General features: G+C 38.5%; 1 long non-coding RNA gene across 1 annotated transcript; it reads right to left on the reverse strand.

Moving 5' to 3' along the window:
* Positions 1 to 539: 539 nt before the first annotated feature.
* Positions 540 to 6,707, reverse strand: LOC127433718 (uncharacterized). Its single transcript, XR_007895917.1, has 3 exons — positions 6,384 to 6,707; positions 3,612 to 3,650; positions 540 to 3,514 (listed from the first exon to the last, which is right to left on the reverse strand). It is a non-coding gene; the product is annotated as an uncharacterized LOC127433718 (long non-coding RNA).
* Between the last annotated feature and the right edge of the window lie 835 nt (positions 6,708 to 7,542).

Below are 7,542 nucleotides of genomic sequence, written 5' to 3' on the forward strand. Positions count from 1 at the left end.
GCCCGTGCTGTCTTCATTAGGACGGAGAATGTGTGTTGTGTCGCCTGAAGCCCATTTTTGATTACTAAGTGCAGCTGCACCACAAACAGCTGCATTTATTTCAGGTTTTTTTCTCCAAATCTAGGTTGCACAAGCTGGCTGATAGCTAGTCTGAAAATTTTGCAATAATTCTTTTATTGATATGGATGATATATGACGGCCTATATTCTAAATCCTGTATTGTGCCACATTAATGAAACACGAACTGAACCAATTTCTTAGAGTGTAAAGTGTTCGTAAAATCATTCCTTCGTAATAAATTCAGTTTAATGCAATAGTTTGAGGGAATGGTTTGACCAAAAAATTACAAAGAAATTCGCTCTGTTCATGTTTTATGAATGAGGTATAATATTCACATTTGAACAGATATAGTTCATCGCATGGACGTGTTTTACTAACGTTTGACAACCAGGAAGTATCCAGAATAAATGATTTGAGGTAATAAATAGAAAGTAGGATATATACTATTATTCCTAAACGACAAGAGTGAAATGCGCGGAAGTTCACCAAATCTTGTTTCTGGATGTGTAGCACCTGCCACTCTGCATATTTGTCAGAAGAATCCCAATGCTAGAAATGAGATGCTGAAGTTTATTTCTGAACAATTCTGCTAAATTACAACATAAATGTATAAAATGTAAAATGTAAATTATTATGTAATAGTTTTTTTGCAAGCAACACCTATAAAATAACAAAGATTATATTTATAGTAGATGTTCCACCAGTGCCAATTTCTTTGAGGGCTCTTAACAGTGTAAAATAAACTTTTTTCTTTAAAAGTAAGCCATTTTGAAGGTGAAGTTTGTTTTAGCATCACGACCAGACGATACAGAAATTTTCCATCAACCAATGTCGTGAGTTTAGGGCGGGAGTATCTGTGTGTTTCCGACCAATGTCAAGAGGAGTGTATTTTTTAAAGTCTGTTTGGTGACACTTGTGGCACAGAAATTGTGCACTTCAGCTTTAAGAGGAAAAAATAATTATTAAAACAATATAGAATTCATTTTAAAAAAATGCATGATAGGACTCCTTTACATTTTCATTTAAAACACACGGCTCTCTTTTGTTGTTTTCTTTTAAATTCAAACCTTCTCCCTATATACAACAAGAAGACAAAACCATATGGTTTGATGAAAAGTTTTGTAGAATGTGCACGGACCCTCAAGAGAGAGCGAGTGTGTGTATGTGAAACATTTGTGTGTGTGTGTGTGTGTGCACTTTATGGCCCTGTCTCATGATTACAATGTGAGGTATAATTGCAAACACATGTGAGCCATTTCCATTTGCTGCGATGAAATCATTGCATGAAAAAGGGGCGAGAGAGAGAGAAAGAGCGAGAGAGAGAGAGAGAGAGCAGACAGCATCCCCCCACCCCCTCCATCCCACATTCTTTCGTTCCCTCTCCGCAGCATCTTGAGGGGTTAAAGGTCACCGTAAGAAGATCAATGCGATCAGACACAGGAGTATTGTTTCAAAAGCAGGACATATGAGAGGCTGCCTGCAACAGAATTCCCTCCAGATCAAAAGGCCAGTGAGAAAGTTGACGGAATTCCTGGGATCCACCATCTTGACTTCCCAAGCAATCAGGCATTTTACTGGAACCATTTGGCGATGATCAATCCGCTGGCCTGCCGCTGCCTCACATCTCCCCTTTGAAACGGGATTAAATGCTGTAAATAGGTCTCGCTTTCTCAAAGTTGTATGAGCGGAAAAGTGCTTTTAATCTTGTGAAACTCTATACGGTCCATTTGAGGGAAATCAGCAGACAGAAGAGGTTAACATCGGTTTAAAAACCTGATCATCTTCAGCACGATATTGCAACTGACTAGACCTGACCAGTTGTGTTTGGTCGACACACCCATTTAAACCCATTCGAGTTCAGAGCTAGTGGGAGTTTAGCTAATAACAGCTTTTTAAATTGTGTAATTCCTTTGAAAAAGGCTTGGAATTTTTGCTACTCCACACTGAAAGGTTGGAATGAAAATAGCACAAGGTTGTAGGTCCTTTATGTGTTCATCTCTGCTTTTTATAATGACACCTAAATGTTTTTCTATTAAATAACCTAATAGCTATTTATAATTTGTTTTTAAAATGTTATTTCTGGGGGGCCTGGGTAGCTCAGCGAGTACTGACGCTGACTACCACCCCTGGAGTCACGAGTTCCAATCCAGGGAGTGCTGAGTGACTCCAGCCAGGTCTCCTAAGCAACCAAATTGGCCCGGTTGCTAGGGAGGGTAGAGTCACATGGGGTATCCTCCTCGTGGTCGCGATTAGTGGTTCTCGCTCTCAATGGGGCGTGTGGTAAGATGTGCGTGGATCGCGGAGAGTAGCATGAGCCTCCGCATGCTGTAAGTCTCCGCGGTGTCATGCACAACGTGTCACGTGATAAGATGCGCGGATTGACGGTCTCAGAATCGGAGGCAACTGAGACTTGTCCTCCACCACCCGGATTGAGGTGAGTAACCGCGCCACCATGAAGACCTAGTAAGTAGTGGGAATCGGACATTCCAAATCGGGAGAAAAGTTTTTAATAAAATAAATAAATAAATAAATAAAATGTTATTTCTGCTTTTTCAAACAGGTTTCATTGGTTTAGACAAACATATAGTACCACCCCAAACTCACTCCACTAGTTGAGCCAATTACACAGTAAAAAAAAATCATTTTCTAATCAGTATTGGCATCATTTTTTTGCTCGGTAAAAATATATAAATGTCTTCAAAACGAGATGCATTTATTGAAAAAGCTCAATTGTGTCACATATTAGTACTTGTTTCCACATAATATATTTTTAGGCATAAATCTAAGTGAAGTTTATGATTAAAATCCTATCTGTTCAGGATATATTCTCTGAAAACAAGTCATTATCAACCACAATAAAAAAATCTTGTTGTGAGGATGTTTTCTGATAAAGAAACGGTTTAACAATGGTAAAGTTAAAATAATGTTTGAATAATTTTTACACTTTTCAGGGGAAATTACTGACATTGTTGTCCCTGCATATTAAGGTGGGATAGAAGCATTTTAACATAAAACAGAAACATTACACACATGACCTTTATGCACAAATGTTTGAAATCTACGCCTGTGTGTGTGAATTTATTTGTGTCTTCTGTGAGAGCAAGGGTTTCCCTGAGGTTCCTCATCTCAGATCGCTGACCGCGGTCATCACTCACATTACAGTTTTTTTTTTTTTTTTTTTGCTTTTATCCGGGCGAGTTTTCCCTCATTCTGCTGATTCCGGCTGTGTTCTCCCCCTCTCTGCTTCCGCAGTGCTATTGATCGAAGTCTTTACCGATTGAGAGCACAAACTCAAGTGCATGAAAGTAGATGCTCTCGAACGGGCCACTTATCTTCACCTCACCTCCATCCTCCATGGCTCCATTGAACACGTGAGGGCCTCTCGACTTTGGATGAGCCCTTGCCTCACTTTGGATCCAGAATATACTCATATATAATACTGTATTTTTTATTTCTGATTTGAAGGAATATTCTGGGTTATTTGCTACGTAGAGGAATATTTTACCCAGAATGAAAAAAATAAAATAATAATTCTCTCTTTATTTACTCACCCTCATGTCGTTCCAAACTCGTATGCTGCTATTTTTTCCCTGTGGAACACAAAAAACACATTTTTTTTTCATACAACTCTGTCAGCTCCAAAATGAACAAAAATGCCAAAAAGGTAATCCATGTGACTATTTAGGCCACGTCCATACTACTACGTTTTTGTAATATTGCTACATTTATTCCACCGTAAATGTAGCGTTTGAAAACGCTCTCCATTACGCTCTCCATTACATAAATAACAGCAATCGGTTTGACATGATTGGAATGTCAAGAGTGAATAAATAATGACACTTCTCATTTTTGGGTGATCTAATCCTGTAATGTTTATGTACAGCATAACGGCGTTAATAATTTTGACGCAGTTCTCGGTTTGTGGGAAATCTGTTTACAGTAAACGTACAATAGAAGTTGAACTAAACTACTTAAAGGAATATTCCGGGTTTAATTCAAGTTAAGCTCAATCGACAGTATTTGTGACAATGTTTATTACCACACAAAAAATAATAATAATTTGACTCGTCCCTCCTTTTCTTTAAAAAAATAGTAAAAATCTAAGTTAGAGTGAAGCACTTACAATGGAAGTGAATGGGGTAAATGTTACAATACTCAAAATTAAAGCCACTAGACGTACACAATGTGTGTTAACACGATTTTACTGTGATAAAATTACTTACTAATCTTTTATGTGTAAAGTTATATCCAATTTTACAACTTCGCTGCCATTACGACATAACGCAGTCAACTCTAACACCCTAAAATGACCGTAAAAACGATGATTTAAACAACTTTACAGCCCAAATTATGCACAAGTTTTGACAGAAGAATTAGTGCAAGTGCATTTATAAAATGATACGCTTCACATTTCTGCCTTTAAACCCTCCAAAAATTGGCCCCATTAACTTCCATTAAAGTGCCTCACTGTAACCTCGATTTAAGCTTTTTTTAAATAAAAAAAGTCACAATTATTTTTTGTGGAAATCAACATTATGCCACAACAGCTGTCGATTGATCTTAACCTTAATTGAACCCGGAATATTCCTTTAACTTTCTAACTTGCCTACTTCTATTAAAATGCAGCATAGAATTAATTTCTGATCATGAGGAAATGAGATTTGGAGTAAGTTTACTTTAAGTCACAAGTGTCAGGACAGAGATAAAGTGCTAAAGAAATATAGATGTCACTTTCGTTCTACAGGAAAATGCGATTCCATCCAGCCTGGCCTGATAGAAACCAAAAATAGTCAGTCAGTGGTGATGATCGGTCTACACCCATCATGGCTCAGTCACATTTCTCCGATTGTGTTTCGGGATCACCCTCTCGTGTGCTTCTTATCCGCCCCATTACTCTTTCCTGCCTTTAATAAAATGCACACAATAGTAATCTTAGAAAAACACACTTGCTGTCATGGTGACAGCCGCACAACCACCCCTCTTTTCTCTGAGTCTCTGGCCATCTTTTGACAGCTACCTTTCAATTCCGTAATCGCAGGGTAAGTAGCAATTTTCATTCAGCGCCACTATTCACGGGCTGCGCTAATGAAAGGCAGTACCTTGTAGGAATGGTTTCAAATAGGCTGATAGACAAGTCCTCTCCATTCTATTATGGAGACAGGCCCTTATCAGCTGTGCACAGTAATGCTCTTCCAAACCATTTGTCACCAGATTTATACTCTTTACCCATCGCCAAACCCCAATCAGAATTCAATCCATCCTCTTGCACTTTCGCACACAGCTCATCTCAAACAGAAACCTTTGAAATTCAATTCACACGAGTGTTGGGCTTTTTGGGATGGTTGGAACACACTGGGGCGAATTCAGTAAACATGTACCATGCGGTATTCCACAGCAAAAACCATATTCACTAAACAGCTACAATATAGTTAAACCAGGTGCTAAATGCGCTGAAATAGCACTGCGTGACTGATATTTCACCCAAAAATGAAATTCTGTCATTATTTTCTCACCAAGTTTGGGTACAGCAGGTATTCATCATCAAATGATGACCAAATAATGGAGAAGAGCCTTATAACTGCACATACACTGATCAGCCACAACATTAAAACCACCTGCCTAACATTGTGTAGGTCCCCCTCGTGCCGCCAAAACAGCGCATTCTGAGATGCTGTTCTTCTCACAACAATTGTGGTGAGAAGAATAGCATCTGGCGGTGGTTTTGGCAGCACAAGGGGGACCTACACAATGTTAGGCAGGTGGTTTTAATGTTGTGGCTTATCGGTGTATATGTACATACACATACATATATATACATATATATATATATATATATATATGTTTATATATTTATTTATGATGCGTTTGAGTATGCTAATTAACACCAGTTCAGTATATAATGTTTTCTCATCATATTTTTGTCAACAGTATGTTATAATTCAAATTGTTTGCTAATCGTCATGATGCGTTGCTTTTGTCCTTTTTCTTTTGTAGATGAGGTTAACATACGTTTACGTATGGCATACTAAAGCGCAGTTTCACATTTTAAAGAGCTGATTCAGGTGCCTAGATTGCAGTGGAGAAGTGACGCGGTCTAGTCGCATTAACTTAAGCCAGATCGGGGTAGTCTACTGCATCCTCCACAATTTAGTACTTAGAACCAACCCACAAGATCGGACATATTTGTGCCATTATATGCTTTGCATAATTGTTTTAGTGAATCAGGTGCTAAAACAATGCAGACAGCGTGTGCAAATAAACAACGCTATGGACGCCCCCCCCCCCCCACACACACACACACAAAGAGCTGCAAATAATCTCACCTTCTGTAAAAATACTAGACGGATTGATTGTGTGTGTGTGTTAGCAGCCTATTTGAGAATCTTCTCATGCCAGCGCAGAGGACACCGTCTGCCGAATGCTGGATGAGCACGGAATGAAAGGGAGCAATACCTCCGAGACCCCGGGTGACTGAGAGGTGTCTTTAATATCTGACGTCTTCATTTTGAATCGCACAATGCCGCCTGGCACAGAAATGAATAAGCAAAAAATGGCAGAACCTGTGGGAAGCAGTCGTGTCTCCAGACGGCGAGTGGGGTGGGATGGGGTTGTAGCTGTTGTGTGTGTTATCAGCGCTCGCACTTCCTCGTCCCAGCATCCGGTGGCAGGGGCCAGTCAGAGGCCATTGTGTTGTCATAGAGGAAGCCCGGCCCTTCACGCCTTCTCAAAAGCCCTGTGCATTTCCTGTGTCAAATTTATCATTTACCAGAATAACAGAATATATTCGGATAAAAATGTGGCTATTGACTGCATACATGTTGCCAAAAACATACCACTTTGATTGTGATTGCATGAAAGTCCAAACATAACTGTTAAATGTTATCTTACTGTAGTACTATAGAAATCCTTGCCAAAAAACAAAAAACAAAATGGCAACCATTTTTTGCAAAAATAACAATAAAAAAGTATACTTAATATATCCCTTGACTTGTGTTCCAGTAAAAATATCTATACTGACTACAAGTCCTAATATGTTTTGCATATCAGTTTTAAACTTTAGTTTTAAAGATGTTCAGATATTTTTCACTGGAAAACAAGACAAATGATAGTCATTTAGAATATAATTTTTGTTGTGTAGTAGCTACTCTAACAACAGCATTGTGTTAACATGGAGTTAGCAAACACTACCATTAAAAACAAAAATTAGTATCATTATCACTATTGTTCATATGTCAGTGCTTAACTTGTTCCGAAAAGTGATACAGACATGAAATATAGCTCAAATTCTGTGGCTTGTTGAGGAAAGGTGTGAATTTACTTTGCTAAATGTTTATATATAAATTTTTTGCCTGACAGATGATAAAAATGCCTTTTATTGAAGGAGGGACCAGAGCTAAATCTAGAGATCAGAATATCATAGAGACATTGAGTGGGCTATTTTGAGCCTAGCAAACACACAGAACAACCTAACAACTAGTTAGC

This window comes from Myxocyprinus asiaticus, chromosome 43 (genome assembly GCF_019703515.2).
Source record: "Myxocyprinus asiaticus isolate MX2 ecotype Aquarium Trade chromosome 43, UBuf_Myxa_2, whole genome shotgun sequence".
In the NCBI taxonomy this organism is placed as follows: Eukaryota; Metazoa; Chordata; class Actinopteri; order Cypriniformes; family Catostomidae; genus Myxocyprinus; species Myxocyprinus asiaticus.